Source organism: Salmo salar, chromosome ssa02 (assembly GCF_905237065.1).
Source record: "Salmo salar chromosome ssa02, Ssal_v3.1, whole genome shotgun sequence".
In the NCBI taxonomy this organism is placed as follows: Eukaryota; Metazoa; Chordata; class Actinopteri; order Salmoniformes; family Salmonidae; genus Salmo; species Salmo salar.
The window spans coordinates 40,206,685-40,223,727 of record NC_059443.1 but is presented as its reverse complement, the minus strand read 5'-3'; the positions used below and the strand labels follow the sequence as shown (position 1 = coordinate 40,223,727).

The window sequence follows — 17,043 nt, the reverse complement described above, 5'->3', positions numbered from 1 at the left end:
AGAGATATGCATCATCAAATTGACTCAATTGTCTTATTAGTATAGGCCTAGTTGTCAGTAAAAATGACTAGGCCTGTGCACAGCCACTAAGGATTATGTATTTAAATGTAAGGTCAAAATATATTATATTTTTATGAATAAAAATATTATCGTTACAAAATTCGTTTGGCCCGTAAAATAAGATTGTATCCAATCGGTTGTCGGAATATGCCTAATTTAAATTTCTCACTTTAAGGGTAAACCAATCCAGCTGGGCAAGGCTTGATGGCCGAACGCTACGGATATTTGTCCGTGCTTCATTACAACACAGATTAGCGCTAATGATATTTTCTACGATTTGATGACATAAACAAACAGCACACTCCAACTAAACTCCACCTCTGGTTTCTCGTCTCGCAGTCTGTGTGAGTTTGAGGGGTGGGGCCAACTCAACTTCATGCATGCGGAGACTCCTGGAATAGATGGGGTTGGATGCAAATTACCCAGGATTATGAGTGACTTGTCTGAGTTGGAAGGTTTCCGACGCTTAAAAGTGGATTTATGTGGAAATTGCATTAAGAGAGTGACTTACTAGCAAGAGCCTTCTTATAAATAACTGCGCTGACTGAAAGAAATAGCAAAAGATATACAAACATTTTTCAGTGGATTGCATTTGAAAGATGACTTTGTCATTTTATTTGAAATGAGTTGCAGATTTTGAATTGCCATAAATAATGCACATGGAGAGTCCAAATGTTTGATGGCAACATAAATTGCCAACTGATAAAATACAACAAAGGGAATGATTTGTCTCTCTATAATGATGATGGATCTCTTTCCCATCTCATGTGGAGGTGTCATGTAGGAGGAGTTCTTTGAAACCAAACAAGTTACGAATTTTCCCTTATAAAAAAGGAAATTGAGACCCGACAACTCACTGGATCTCACCATAAGAGGTTCGCAATGCACAGGTATGTGGAATATTCCAAGCTGTTATTCTGCTGTGGATTCTGTATGACTGGAAACTGCTAATGCATTTTGGAATAGTTTAGATCTCTGTAATTATGGGAAATATTATGGGATCTCTAAGTAATATGGGAAATAAATGATATAATCATCTAAATTACATATTTATTAGGCTAACCTATTAGCTTACTATGGCTTAATTAGCTTTTAATTAATGATGAATAATAGGCCTACCTCTAATAAACAACCCTCATTTAATTGTCAAAATGAAAGTAGTTTTGAATTGTTATTATTATTATGTTTTTTCATTATGGCAATCATTTTAGTATTCAACTTTTTAAATGTCAGTGACATTGAATTTTATCTTGTTTTATTTTGTTTTATCTTGTTATCTTGTTTTATCTTGTTTTATTTGCTGTTATTATGCAGAACCAGGTCAGGTGTAAGGAAAAATAGTTTGTCTGAACAATATATTACTGTTATTAATACTCAAAAATGCATGTTCGGAAGAGGAATCATCTGATTTTCAGTAACCTATGTCCATGAGGAACCCCATGATATTTAATAATATAGATTTCTCACTTTTTCTGTAAAGAAAATTGTAAATTGAGACATCCTAAATGCCTCCGTTTGTATCTATTAGGGGTGCCCTGATTGTATGAAGGCATGCTTTTGGTTCTGCTGGTCGCTATTCAAGCATATTTAGGGAATAGAGTGCGCAGAAATTGAGCATTTATTTTGGCACTCCACATGTGGCAGCAGCAATTTGGCAGTTAATTAAAACAGCACTGGCTCCGTTTATCTCCCCCTCTCTCCTTCTCACTCGCTCTCCTTCTTGGTCTCCTCGTTCTCGCTCTCTTTCTTTCTCTCCGCTTTTCTGTATCTGTCTGTCTCTGTCTGCTTCTCCACCAGTCTTACATAAACACTGACCCCTTGAGTTCCGCTTCAAAAAGAGAGTGATAGGAAAAGAGGGAGACAGACAATTGGAGACTGAGATTATGGGAGAGAGAGATGCTGGAGTGGACTGGGGCAGGTGGGGATCTCCAATAGATTTTCCTTTCTTCTCAGAAGACCGTTGTAGGCAGCTGAAAGTCAGCATGGTGTGCTAGCATGTGAAGCATGCAGACACAGCGCAGCTAACCCTGACTGTTGGCGCCCCATAGACTATGGGTGCGTTTGAAAGGGCAGGGTGGTGCTGGTAACACAGAGGAATTCTCCTCCTTGTAGATCTCAGTGGGAGCTACCAGACAAGGAGTTGGAGAAGGAAGGAAGGAAGGAAGGAAGGGGAGAGATCTACTGTACTGTACAGAGCAGGCAGTCCTGTAGTGTTATAGTCTACATCTGTAGCACATTTTACCCAGCTTTCCCTGTACAGGAAGTGATTACCCAAAGGCTCCTGAAGCATTCCAGTGGCAGAGCCAGGTGTTTTTCGGCACACGTGCACATGCAGATGCCCTGCATGGTGCGACTACTACCTGATGCTTTAGATTAGAGAGTGTTGATGGTGCTGAGCAGTCTGTGGGGCCTAGAACATGAAGGAGAGTGACTACTGATAACGCTTTCCTACCACCTACAGTTGAAATCGGAAGTTTACATAAACTTAGGTTGGAGTCATTAAAACTCGTTTTTCAATCACTGGACAAATTTCTTTTAACAAACTATAGTTTTTTGCATGACACAAGTAATTTTTCCAACAATTGTTTACAGATAGATTATTTCACTAATAATTCACTGTCTCACAATTCCAGTGGGTCAGACGTTTACATACACTAAGTTGACTGTGCCTTTAAACAGCTTGGAAAATTCCAGAAAATTATGTCATGGCTTTAGAAGCTTCTAATAGGCTAATTGACATCATTTGAGATAATTGGAGGTGTATATTACATTTACATTTTAGTCATTTAGCAGACGCTCTTATCCAGAGCGACTTACAGTAGTGAATGCATACATTTCATACTTTTTTTTTTGTACCTGTGGATGTATTTCAAGGCCTACCTTCAAACTCACTGCCTCTTTGCTTGACATCATGGGTAAATCAAAATAAATCAGCTAAGACCTCAGAAAAATATTGTAGACATCCACAAGTCTGGTTCATCCTTGGGGGCAATTTCCAAACACCTGAAGGTACCACGTTCATCTGTACAAACAATAGTACGCAAGTATAAACACCATGGGACCACGCAGCCGTCATACTGCTCAGGAAGGAGACGCGTTCTGTCTCCTAGTGATTAACGTACTTTGGTGCAAATCAATCCCAGAACAACAGCAAAGGACCTTGTGAAGATGCTGGAGGAAACAAAAGTATCTATATCCACAGTAAAACGAGTCCTATATCAGCATAACCTGAAAGGCGGCTCAGCTAAGAAGAAGCCACTGCTCCAAAACCACCATAAAAAAAGGCAGACTACGGTGTGCAACTGCACATGGGGACAAAGATCGTACTTTTTGGAGAAATGTCCTCTGGTCTGATGAAACAAAAATAGAACTGTTTGGCCATAATGACCATCGTTATGTTTGGAGGAAAAAGGGGGAGGCTTGCAAGCCGAAGAACACCATCCCAACCGTGAAGCACGGGGGTGGTAGCATCATGTTGTGGGGTGCCTTGTTGCAGGAGGGACTGGTGCACTTTACAAAATAGATGGCATCATGAGGCTGGAAAATTATGTGGATATATTGAAGCAACATCTCAAGACATCAGTCAGGAAGTTAAAGCTTGGTCGCAAATGGGTCTTCCAAATGGACAAGGACCCCAAGCATACTTCCAAAGTTGTGGCAAAATGGCTTAAGGACTACAAAGTCAAGGTATTGGAGTGGCCATCACAAAGCCCTGACCTCAATCCTACAGAAAAGTTGTGGGTAGAACTGAAAAAGTGTGTGCGAGCAAGGAGGCCTACAAACCTGACTCAGTTACACCAGCTCTGTCAGGAGGAATGGGCTAAAATTCACCCAACTTATTGTGGGAAGCTTGTGGAAGGCTACCCGAAATGTTTGACCCAAGTTAAACAATTTAAAGGCAATGCTACCAAATACTAATTGAGTGTATGTAAACTTCTGACCCACTGGGAATGTGATGAAAGACATAAAAGCTGAAATAAATCATTCTCTCTACTATTATTCTGACATTTCACATTCTTAAAATAAAGTGGATATCCTAACTGACCTAAGACAGGGCATTTTTACTAGGATTAAATGTCAGGAATTGTGAAAAACTGAGTTTAAATGTATTTGGCTAAGGTATATGTAAACCTCCGACTTCAACTATATATCTTCACTATCATTGCCTCTCTCCGTCTCTTCCTTTCTCTCTACTCTCCTCACTCACTCACTCACTCACTCACTCACTCACTCACTCACTCACTCACTCACTCACTCACTCACTCACTCACTCACTCACTCACTCACTCACTCTCTAAATTAAATTCAAAGGGCAGTATTGGCATGGGAAACATATGTTTACATTGCCAATGCAAGTAAACATATGTTTTCCACATTTTGTCACCAAAGCCCCATATACCACCCACCACTGTGACTTGTATGCTCTCGTTGGCTGGCCCTCGCTACATATTCATCACCAAACCCACTGGCTCCAGGTCATCTATACGTCTTTGCTAGGTAAAGCTCCACCTTATCTCAGCTCACTGGTCACCATACAACACACAACCGATGCACACGCTCCAGCGGGTATATCTCACTGGTCATCCCCAAAGCCAACACCCCCTTTGGCCGCCTTTCCTTCCAGTTCTCTGCTGCCAATGACTCGAACGAATTGCAAAAATTTCTGAAGTTGGAGACTTATATCGCCCTCACTAACTTTAAGCATCAGCTATCTGAGCAGCTTACCGATCGCTGCAGCTGTACACAGCCCATCTGTAAATAGCCCATCCAACTACCTACCTCATCCCCATATTGTTTTTATTTACATTGTTTTGTTGCTCTTTTGCACACCAGTATTTCTACTTGCACATCATCTGCACATCTATCACTCCAGTGTTAATTTGCTAAATTGTAATTACTTCGCTACTATGGCCTATTTATTGCCTTACCTCCTTACTCCATTTGCACACACTGTATATCGATTTTTCTATTGTGTTATTGACTGTACTTTTGTTCATCCCAAATGTAACTCTGTGTTGTTGTTTTTTGTGTCACTGCTTTGCTTTATCTTGGCCAGGTCGCAGTTGTAAATGAGAACTTGTTCTTAACTGGTGAACCTGGTTAAATAAAGGTGAAATAAAAAATAACATTTAAAAAAAAATTGATAAACAAAAGTGAAATAAACAGTAAAAAACGAACAGCAAACATTACACTCACAATAGTTTAAAAGGAATACAGACATTTCAAATGTCTTATTATGGCTATGTACAGTGTTATAACTATGTGCAAAGAGTTAAAGTACAAAAGGGAAAATAAATAAACATAAATATGGGTTATATTTACAATGGTGTTTGTTCTTCACTGGTTGCTCTTTTCTTTTGGCAACAGGTCACAAATCTTGCTGCTGTGATGGCACACTGTGGTATTTCACCCAATAGATATGTGAGTTTATCAAAATTGAATTCGTTTTTTAATTATTTGTGGGTCTGTGTAATCTGAGGGAAACACAGTGCCTTCGGAAAGTATTCAGACCCCTTGACTTTTTCAACATTTTGTTGGGTTACAGCCTTATTGTAAAATGTATGAAGTTTTTTTCCCTCATTAATCTACACACAATACCCCATAATGACAAAGCAAAAACTGTTTTTAGAAATGTTTGCTAATTTATTAAAAATAAACAACTGAAATATCAAATGTACATACATTTTCAGACCCTTTAGTCAGTACTTTGTAGAAGCACCTTTGGCAGCGATTACAGTCTTGAGTCTTCTTGGGTATGACGCTACAAGCTTGGCACACCAGTATTTGGGGAATCTTTACCATTCTTCTCTGAAGATCTTCTCAAACTCTGTCAGGCTGAATGGGGAGCATTTCTGCACAGCTATTTTCTAGGTCTCTCTAGAGATGTTCGATCAGGTTTAAGGCCGGGCTCTGGCTGGGCCACTCAAGGACATTCAGAGACATGTCCCGAAGCCCCTCCTGCGTTGTCTTGTCTCTGTGCTTTGGGTCGTTGTCCTGTTGGAAGGTGAACCTTCGCCCCGGTCAGAGGTCCTGAGCACTCTGGAGCAGGTTTTCATCAAGGATCTCTCTGTAATTTGCTCCGTTCTTCTTTGCCTCGATCGTGACTAGTCTCCCAGTCCCTGCTGCTGAAAAACATCCCCACAGCATGATGCTGCCACCACCATGCTTCATCGTAGGGATGGTGTCAGGTTTCCTCCAGACGGTGTTGTAAAGTACTTAAGTAAAAATACTTTAACGTACTACTTTAGTTTTTTTTGGTATCTTTACTCAACTATTTTTATTTTGGACTTATTAAAATAATGTACTTTTTACTCCATACATTTTCCCTGACACCCAAAAGTATTTGTTACATTTTGAATGCTTTAGCAGGACAGGAAAATGGTCCAATTCACACGCTTATCAAGAGAACATCCCTGGTCATCCCTACTACCTGATCTGGCGGATTCACTAAACACAAGTGCTTTGTTTGTAAATTATGTCTGAGTGTTGAGGTGTGCCCCTGGCTATCCGTAAATTAAAAAAACAAGAAAATCGTGATGCCTGGTTTACGTAATATAAGGAATTTGAAATTATTTATACTTTTATTTTCACTTTTGATACTTAAGTACATTTTACCGATAACATTTACTTTTTATACTTAAATATATTTAAAACCAAAAACTTTTAGACTTTTACTCAAGTAGTATTTTACTGGTTGACTTTCACTTTTACTTGAGTCATTTTCTATTAAGGTATCTTTCCTTTTACTCAAGTATGACAATTGGGTACTTTTCCACCACGCCTCCAGATGTGACGCTCGGCATTCAGCCCAAAGAGTTCAATCCTGGATTCATCAGACCAGAGAATCTTGTTTCTCATGGTCTGAGAGTCTTTAGGTGCCTTTTGTCAAACTCCTAGCGGGCTGTCATATACCTTTTTCTGAGGAGTGGCTTCATTCTGGCCACTCTACCATAAAGGCCTGATTGGTGGAGTGTTACAGAGATGGTTGTCCTTCTGGAAGGTTCTGCCTTCTCCACAGAGGGACTCTAGAGCTCTGTCAGAGTGACCATCGGGCTCTTGGTCACCTCCCTGACCAAGGCCCTTCTCACCCAATTGCTCAGTTTGGCTGGGCGGTCAGCTCTAGGAAGAATATTGGTGGTTCCAAACTTCTTCCATTCAAAAATGATGGAGGCCACTGTGTTCTTGGTGACCTTCAATGCTACAGAAATGTTTTGGTACCCTTCCCAAGATCTGTGCCTAGGAACGGACTATTCCTTCGACTTCATGGCTTGGTTTTTGCTCTGACATGCACTGTCAACTGTGGGACCTTATATAGAGAGGTGTGTGCCTTTCCAAATCATGTCCAATCAATAGAATTTACCACAGGTGAACTCCAAGTTGTAGAAACATCTCAAGGATGATCAATGGAAACAGGATGCACCTGAGCTCAATTTCGAGTCTCATAGTCTGAATACTTACGTAAATAACGTATTTCTGTTTTTTGGTTTTAATAAATGTGCTAATTTTTCTAAAAACCTGTTTCACTTTGTCATTATGGGGTATTGTGTGTAGATTGCTGAGGAAATAGTTTTATTTAATCAATTTTAGAATAAGGCTGTAATGTAACAAAATGTGGAAAAAGTCAAGGCGTCTGAATACTTTCCGAAGGCACTGTATGTCTCTCTAATATGGTTATACGTTTGACAGGAGGTTAGGAAGTTTCCCCCTCATTTTGTGGGCAGTGTGCACATAGCCTGTCTTCTCTTGGGTGCCAAGTCTGCCAATGGCAGCCTCTCTCAATAGCAAGGCTATGCTCACTGAGTCTGTACATAGTCAAAGCTTTCCTCAATTTTGGGTCAGTCACAGTGGTCAGCTATTCTGCCACTTTGTACTCTCTGTTTAGGGCCAAATAGCATTCCAGTTTGCTTTGCTTTTTGGTCAATTCTTTCCAATGTGTCAAGTAATTATAATGTTTTATTTTTCATGGTTCAGTTGGGTCTAATTGTGTTGCTGTCCTGGGGCTCTGTGGGGTCTGTTTGTGTTTGTGAACAGAGCCCCAGTACCAGCTTGCTTAGGAGACACTTCTCTACGTTAATCTCTCTGTAGGTGATGGCTTTGTTACGGAAGGTTTGGGAATTGATTCCTTTTAGGTGGTTGTAGAATTTAACAGCTCTTTTCTGGATTTTGATAATTAGCGGGTATTGGCCTAATTCAAATGTTATGTTAGTTTTGATGGTGTGGTGTAGATGGCCCTTCTTGCCTTGTGTCTCAGATCGTTCACATGTTTGTGGAAGTTACCTGTGGTGCTGATGTTTAGATCGAGTTCAGTATATTTTTTTGTGTGTTCTAAGGCAACGTTATCTAGAATGAATTTGTATTTGTTGTCCTGGCAAGTGGACCTTTTTTGGAACACCATTATTTTTGTCTTACTGTCAGGGGCCAGGTCTGACAGAATCTGTGCAGAAGATCTAGGTGCTGCTGTAGGCCCCCCTTGGTTGGGGACAGAAGCACCAGATCATTAGCAAACAGTGGTCTCTCTCTCTCTCTCTCTCTCTCTCTCTCTCTCTCTCTCTCTCTCTCTCTCTCTCTCTCTCTCTCTCTCTCTCTCTCTCTCTCTCTCTCTCTCTCTCTCTCTCTCTCTCTCTCTCTCTCTCTTCCCCCCCCCCTCTGTTTATGCTGGACTGTTGTCTCAAGGCAGCTGGCCATTGTGTTTGTCTCCCCTATCATCGACCTGTGGGCGGGTTTGGCTAATGTGACGAGAGCTTACAGCTCGGAGGCAGAGATGGGAGTATAATAAAATAAAAGTAAATCAAACATTGATGTACTGGATGCCTGGGTGAAAGTGCACATAACCTCCCTGTTTCTTTGCTGCCTGCAGTTGTGGAACCAAATAATCTGGATCTGAATCCAAAGAAAAGAAAAAGGCTCAGTTAAAAGCCCTTACACTGGAGCCAATCTCTCCATTCGGTGCCCATGTGGCAGGCACCACCTACCAGTAATTTCATTATATTACAAAAATAGGTGTGTTGGAGTCCATAAGTAGCACCAGAGGAGGCTCTGTTGCCTGCCACAGTTTTTAGTTGTTTCCCTGTGTCTGTGTGGAAGCAGAGGAAGGCAAGGCAGCTTGTGGCAGTACTGGGGTGGACAGGCCTGAAATTTGGGAGTGGAACGAAACGCGAAACGTTCAGTGCTTTAACACTGGTTGTGTTTATGGCCTGTTTACTGCTAGGCTCTTTTTCATTGTCTCACTCACATTTGCTGCTGATTGCAACTGCCAGAGTTATCTTTCCCTCATAAAGTAGTGTCTAGTGGTCTGGGTTTAAAGGTGCACTATGTAGAAATCTCTCTGCCATTTCCTTGTTGCTAAAATTCTAATAGTTCACCTAATTTCAGTTCAGTTTATGTGACAAAACAAGCAAGTACAGTGTGGAGAATCATTGTACCATCTAAACCGCTGTGAAATATATTTTCCATAACCAAAAATATTGTATTTTCAGCTATCTGAAGTTAAAGATGCAAAAACTAAACTTAAGAACGGGAAGCATAGAAATGGCCCACATAGAACAGTTCCACCGGTTCTTAGACTTTCTTTTAATGAGAATGATAGCTTGAACTCATATTTCTATGTAAATTTGGTTGGGTAGCCCAAAAAGTTACATAATGCAGCTTTAAAATAACAAAATATGATAGAGAGCTAAAGACAGCTTTTTTAAATATTGTTGGATTTAGGTGCAGTTTAGGGAGTTTTATTTACACAGAAGTTGACAGTGGAGATGGCTGTTTTGGCTTAATGATTCTACAGTATAAGCAGTGCTTGATTTAGGCAGGAGCTCACCAGAACTTAGTACCGGTACCTCTGATTTTCTATTGCTTGAGTTCTTGCAATGTTATAGAATAATATTTTTAGCTCTAAAGTATTGCTGAGTTCCTGAACCTAATTCAGTCCAAGTCAAACACTGAGCATAAGTACATGTCTGATTTTAGGACCCCAAAATGTACAATGTTCTGGGAGTCACAATCAGAACATTGGTTTTGGCTAACCCTAATAATCAGGACTATTTGAATGCACTTTTGGTCTCTTGAATGTTGTTGAATTAACTTAATTTACATTAGGGTATGCAGACAGTCCAGATTTTTGATTGGCTGGATGCATTAGAGTATGATACAGTGTCACTCCATTACTGCTTTCCTGAGCTCACATTTTATTGTACTGCTCCTACCACATCAGCCAGTGAATTAGGCCTCTGTGAGATCTAAATTACGTTATTTTGACAGGTTCCTCGGTAGGCTAGGTTTCTGACTCTGAGAACTGTGTAGTGGCACTTTCTCAGTTTCGACAAATTCCCAGAGGGTGGGAGCTCCCTTTCACTGGAGCCTGCCTGATTTAATAATTGATTCATCAAAAGGACTTACAAAGCAGGGCAATTGAATCTCCTGACTATTTGATGAGGGAGTTCAGCTCCATTCAGATGAATGGAGCCGGCAGTGAAGAAGGGGACACCGTGCTTGTGTCTGTTTAATGGATGAGGGAAACGAGACAGAGCACATAGAAAACTGTCAAGAAGTGGCACTGTGGCCCCAGAGTAGCTCAGTGAAATGTCCCTCATATCCAGAGGACAGGTCAGCTGTCAAGTGGAAGGATGACTCTCATGTTGTCATGTTGTGAGTTTTGTGCCCATCTTGCTCTTGATCTGTCTTACCGTCTTATCACTCGACGTATTTTCAACCATTTTGTCTTTCGCCATCATATCTCTCTCGCTCTCTCACACACTGCACTCTCTCTCTTTATCTCTCTCTCTCCTCTCTAGCACCCCTTCTCTCTCTATCTGAATATCAGTAGTCCGTTGCCACTTCTAGGCTTATCGCCACGCCGTAATATAAAGGTTGGATATGGATGGATGGGACAGAGTGGGCTCCATTGGCAGGTAGTAAAGAGTTGTAGGCGGAGTGTGGTGTGAAACCGTCTCTGACACATCTCCTAAATGACTCAGCCCTGGTCTGGACGTGTTGTTCTAGGTTGTTCATTCCCCTGGTCCAGGGCATGTCTCCCTCGCTCTCCAAGCATCCCTCTCAATGAACAAACCTTATCTATTTTGGCACTTGACGGTAAATATAGGGGGAGTTGTTGAAGAAATGTGTCTATTATTCACCTCAAAAGGCAAATAAACCCGGGCAGAAGCAGCGGCGAAAGCTGGGGTGCAGGTGGGTGTGCAGGTGTTTTTGGAGATAATTTAAAAATGTTTTAAATCCTTAAGCTGGTTAACTGAGATCTTTGACATGGTTTGGCAAGGCAGTCTGCCTAAAGGAGTATTTAGAGTGTCAAACTGTTTGTCTGTATGCATGTGGACCACAGTATGTGCACCTGCCTACATACTGCGTGCTGCTGTGGTGTGTTAGTGTGTGTGCTTGTTGTTGTTCTGTTTCAGCTTCTTTACTGTGTGTGTGTGTGTGTGTGTTCAAGTTTCAAGTTTTATTAGTCGTATGTACAGGATACACATGGTATACGCCGTCCAACGAAATGCTTACTTACAGGTTCCTTCTCAACAATGCAACAACAATAAGAACTAATACAATATAAGAATATGAACATAAAGTAAATGGCTCAGTAGAATATAATACATATTTTAGCATAAGTATAATACAGGAGGGCACAATTTATAGTCCAATATTTACACGTGTTTTGGGGAGCAAGTGTTTAAATTGTGCAGTATATTGCAATCATAATAAGGGTCAGGTAGCAGCAGTTGTGATGTGTGTGTGTGTATAGCATGAATGTGTGTGTTTGTCTGCGTGTATGTGACTTCTTCACATACTAACTCGCCGCAACAGAGGGACCCAGTCAGCAGCCCTTAATCTCAGAGACTCCCCTCGGAGAGACACTCTTATTCATCATGATGGACGAGACCCCGTAATTAAATACTGTCCCTGCTCACATTAATATTGTTTTACAATAGCAAGACATTTTTACACAAATGGGCTCACTGGGGAGGGGCTGTCTGGTTGATCTCAGCCACACTGGCTATCAATCTGGATTAATGTTCTGCCGTGTAGTTCAAATCAAATCAAATTGTTTTTGTCACAGCAGATGTTAGCAGATGTTAATGTGAGTGTAGCGAAATGCTTGTGCTTCTAGTTCCGACCGTGCAGTAATGTCTAATAAGTAATCTAACAATTTCACAACAACTACCTTATACACACAAGTGTAAAGGAATGAATAAGAATATGTACATAAAATATATGGATGAGCCATGGCCGAACGACATAGGCAAGATGCAGTAGATGGTATAGAGTACAGTATATACATATGAGATGAGTAATGTAGGGTATGTAAACATTATATAAAGTGGCATTGTTTAAAGTGACTCGTGATATATGTATTACATCCAATTTTTATTATTAAAGTGGCTAGAGATGAGTCAGTATGTTGGCAGCAGCCACTCAATGTTAGTGATGGCTGTTTAACAGTCTAATGGCCTTGAGATAGAAGCTGTTTTTCAGTCTCTCGGTCCCCGCTTTGATGCTCTCGATTGTGCATCTGTAAAAGTTTGTGAGTGTTTTTGGTGACAAGCCGAATTTCTTCAGCCTCCTAAGGTTGAAGAGGTGCGGGTGTCTGTGTGGGTGGACCATTTCAGTTTGTCCGTGATATGTACGTCAAGGAACTTAAAACTTTCCACCTTCTCCACTACTGTCCCGTCGATGTGGATAGGGGGCTACTCTCTCTGCTGTTTCCTGAAGTCCACGATCATCTTCTTTGTTTTCTTGACATTAAGTGTGAGGTTATTTTCCTGACACCAAACTCTGAGGGCCCTCACCTCCTCCCTATAAGCCGTCTCGTCATTGTTTGTAATCAAGCCTACCACTGTAGTGTCGTCTGCAAACTTGATGATTGAGTTGGAGGCGTGCATGGCCACGCAGTCATGGGTGAACAGGGAGTACAGGAGAGGGCTGAGAATGCACCCTTGTGGGGCCCCAGTGTTGAGGATCAGCGGGGTGGAGATGTTGTTTCCTACCCTCACCACCTGGGGGTGGCCCGTCAGGAAGTCCAGGACCCAGTTGCATTAATGCCACATGGATGTATGCTTTGTTATATTTCATTCCAGTCCTCCTTAGTTTATTACAGAGTTCACTGGATTACTCTCTGTTTTTTTATTTATCTGGATTCTTTGCACAGCCACTTGAGATTAGAGTCAGAATTGGAAGCTAAACTGCCTGGCGGGGTTGTGGCAGTAATGTAAGAAAAGCATGGTAAGATCTAGCTGGGATTCCTGCAGGTTTGATTCAAACTTTCTTCAGGGACGCTATAGTGCGTTTTAGGGACATTATAGTGTATTGTAGGGACATTATAGGTTCTTTTGGAATGTTAAAAGGTGTCTGCACTTCCTGATTTGGCCTCGTTTTAGATTTGGTTCATTAGGAAATGCTAGCGGCCATGACTGAAGTTGTTTTTTTGGGTGTGGATTGATGTGCATGTCTAGTGTTTGTTTGCAGGTGGGAAGAGATAGCTAAATTTATTTAGGCAATTAGCTTCAGTCGGGCTGGTGTGGAACTGTGGCAAAATTGGTTTGACTTTGGATAGCTTATCTCTGAGTCTATTTAGGGACCGTCAATAAATTACACAATGTAAATGAGACAATATTTTCATGTTGCACACCTTTTTTGTTTTTTCATTAAATGCTTTCATTATTTGTATATTAATTTCTACAATTTATAGTTGGTTTGAGGTTTTTAAGTCATTGGAATTTGGAGCTATTGGAATTTTAACATTTTGTCCTATGTACATTTTGTAATTTACCATATTGTCCCTAACTAGCCCCATAGGGATATCCAAAGTTAACCATGCAGCTAGGAGCACTTGAATTGATGATTGTGCTGCCAGCTGTCGGCATGTGACCAGGATTGAAACAAATCCAACTTTCATTTACATTGTGATGCAGTCACAGCCACAAGTAAAAAAAAAAAAATATATATATATATGTTTTGGTCGAGACTGACTATGACCAAAATGATCCTATTTACACTTTGTAGTACATTTTGACAGTAGAATAAATGTTTCTGACTCATATCTATGCCACATAGGCTGTTTTCTGAATGAGAAGTTCTTTTTTTAGGGGCAGTTACTCTTTAAGAACTCACCCAAAATGTCTTTGTAGGCCTACTCTGTATTTTCTTTTTTTTTAACCTTTATTTAACCAGGTAGGCAAGTAGAGAACAAGTTCTCATTTACAATTGCGACATTTACATTTACATTTAAGTCATTTAGCAGACGCTCTTATCCAGAGCGACTTACACCTGGCCAAGATAAAGCAAAGCAGTTCGGCACAAACAACAACACAGAGTTACACATGGAGTAAAACAAACATACAGTCAATAATACAGTAGAAAAATAAGTCTATATACAATGTGAGCAAATGAGGTGAGATAAGGGAGGTAAAGGCAAAAAAAGGCCATGGTGGCGAAGTACATACACTATAGCAAGTAAAACACTGGAATGGTAGATTTGCAGTGGAAGAAAGTGCAAAGTAGAAATAGAAATAATGGGGTGCAAAGGAGCAAAATAAATAAATAAATACAGTCGGGGAAGAGGTAGTTGTTTGGGCTAAATTACAGATGGACTATGTACAGGTGCAGTAATCTGTGAGCTGCTCTGACAGCTGGTGGTTAAAGCTAGTGAGGGAGATAAGTGTTTCCAGTTTCAGAGATTTTTGTAGTTCAATCCAGTCATTGGCAGCAGAGAACTGGAAGGAGAGGCGGCCGAAGGAGGAATTGGCTTTGGGGGTGACCAGCGAGATATACCTGCGGGAGCACGTGCTACAGGTGGGTGCTGCTATGATGACCAGCGAGCTGAGATAAGGGGGGACTTTACCTAGCAGGGTCTTGTAGATGACCTGGAGCCAGTGGGTTTGGCGACGAGTATGAAGCGAGGGCCAGCCAATGAGAGTGTACAGGTCGCAGTGGTGGGTAGTATATGGGGCTTTGGTGAAAAAACGGATGGCACTGTGATAGACTGCATCCAATTTATTGAGTAGGGTATTGGAGGCTATTTTGTAAATGACATCGCCGAAGTCGAGGATCAGTAGAATGGTCAGTTTTACGAGGGTATGTTTGGCAGCATGAGTGAAGGATGCTTTGTTGCAAAATAGGAAGCCAATTCTAGATTTTACTTTGGATTGGAGATGTTTGATGTGAGTCTGGAAGGAGAGTTTACAGTCTAACCAGACATCTAGGTATTTGTAGTTGTCCACATATTCTAAGTCAGAACCGTCGAGAGTAGTGATGCTGGACGGGCGGGCAGGTGCAGGCTGCGATCGGTTGAAGAGCATGCATTTAGTTTTACTTGTATTTAAGAGCAGTTGGAGGCCACGGAAGGAGAGTTGTATGACATTGAAGCTCATCTGGAGGGTTGTTATTAACACAGTGTCCAAAGAAGGGCCAGAAGTATACAGAATGGTGTTGTCTGCGTAGAGGTGGATCAGAGACTCACCAGCAGCAAGAGCGACATCATTGATGTATACAGAGAAGAGAGTCGGCCCAAGAATTTAACCCTGTGGCAGCCCCATAGAGACTGCCAGAGGTCCGAACAACAGGCCCTCCGATTTGACACACTGAACTCTATCAGAGAGGTAGTTGGTGAACCAGGCGAGGCAATCATTTGAGAAACCAAGACTATTGAGTCTGCCGATGAGGATGTGGTGATTGACAGAGTCGAAAGCCTTGGCCAGGTCAATGAATATGGCTGCACAGTATTGTTTCTTATCGATGGCGGTTAAGATATCGTTTAGGTCCTTGAGCGTGGCTGAGGTGCACCCATGACCAGCTCTGAAACCAGATTGCATAGCGGAGAAGGTGCAGTGGGATTCGAAATGGTCGGTAATCTATTTGTTGACTTGGCTTTTGAAGACCTTAGAAAGGCAGGGTAGGATAGATATAGGTCTGTAGCAGTTTGGGTCAAGAGTGTCCCTCCCTTTGAAGAGGGGGATGACCACAGCTGCTTTCCAATCTTTGGGAATCTCAGACGACACGAAAGAGAGGTTGAACAGGCTAGTAATAGGGGTTGCAACAATTTCGAGCAGATAATTTTATAAAGAAAGGGTCCAGATTGTCTAGCCTGGCTGATTTGTAGCGGTCCAAATTTTGCAGCTCTTTCAGAACATCAGTTGGCTGGATTTGGGAGAAGGAGAAATGGGGAAGGCTTGGGCGAGTTGCTGTGGGGGGTGCAGTGCTGTTGACCGGAATGGGGTAGCCAGGTGGAAAGCATGGCCAGCCGTAGAAAAATGATTATTGAAATTCTCAATTATAGTGGATTTATCGGTGATGACAGAGTTTCCTATCCTCAGTGCAGTGGGCAGATGGGAGGAGGTGCTCTTATTCTCCATGGACATTACAGTGTCCCAGAACTTTTTCGAGTTTGTGTGGCAGGAAGCACATTTCTGCTTGAAAAAGCTAGCCTTGGCTTTTCTAACTGCCTGTGTATATTGGTAACTAACTTCCCTGAAAAGCTGCATATCACGGGAGCTGTTCGATGCTAATGCAGAACGCCACAGGATGTTTTTGTGTTGGTTAAGGGCAGTCAGGTCTGGAGAGAACCAAGGGCTATATCTGTTCCTGGTTCTACATTTCTTGAATGGGGCATGCTTATTTAAGATGGTGAGGAAGGCATTTAAAAAAAATAACCAGGCATCCTTTACTGACGGGATGAGGTCAATATCCTTGCAGGATACCAGGGGCCAGGTCAATTAGAAAGGCTTGCTCGCTGAAGTGTTTCAGGGAGCGTTTGACAGTGATGAGTGGAGGTCGTTTGACTGCTGACCCATTACGGGTGCAGGCAATGAGGCAGTGATCGCTGAGATCTTGGTTGAAAACAGCAGAGGTGTATTTAGAGGGCAAGTTGGTTAGGATGATATCTATGAGGGTGCCCGTGTTTACGGCGTTGGGGTGGTACCTGGTAGGTTCATTGATAATTTGTGTGAGATTGAGGGCATCAAGCTTAGATTGTAGGATGGCTGG

General features: G+C 41.6%; 1 protein-coding gene across 1 annotated transcript in view; it reads left to right on the top strand.

Annotated features, from left to right (window-relative positions):
- Positions 1–513: 513 nt before the first annotated feature.
- LOC106583005 (R-spondin-1) overlaps positions 514–17,043 on the top strand; it is a 35,144-nt gene continuing 18,614 nt past the window's right edge. Inside the window, exon 1 of the mRNA XM_014166717.2 lies at positions 514–950. The gene's annotated coding sequence lies outside the window, so the exon portion shown is untranslated. The remainder of the gene's footprint in view (positions 951–17,043) is intronic.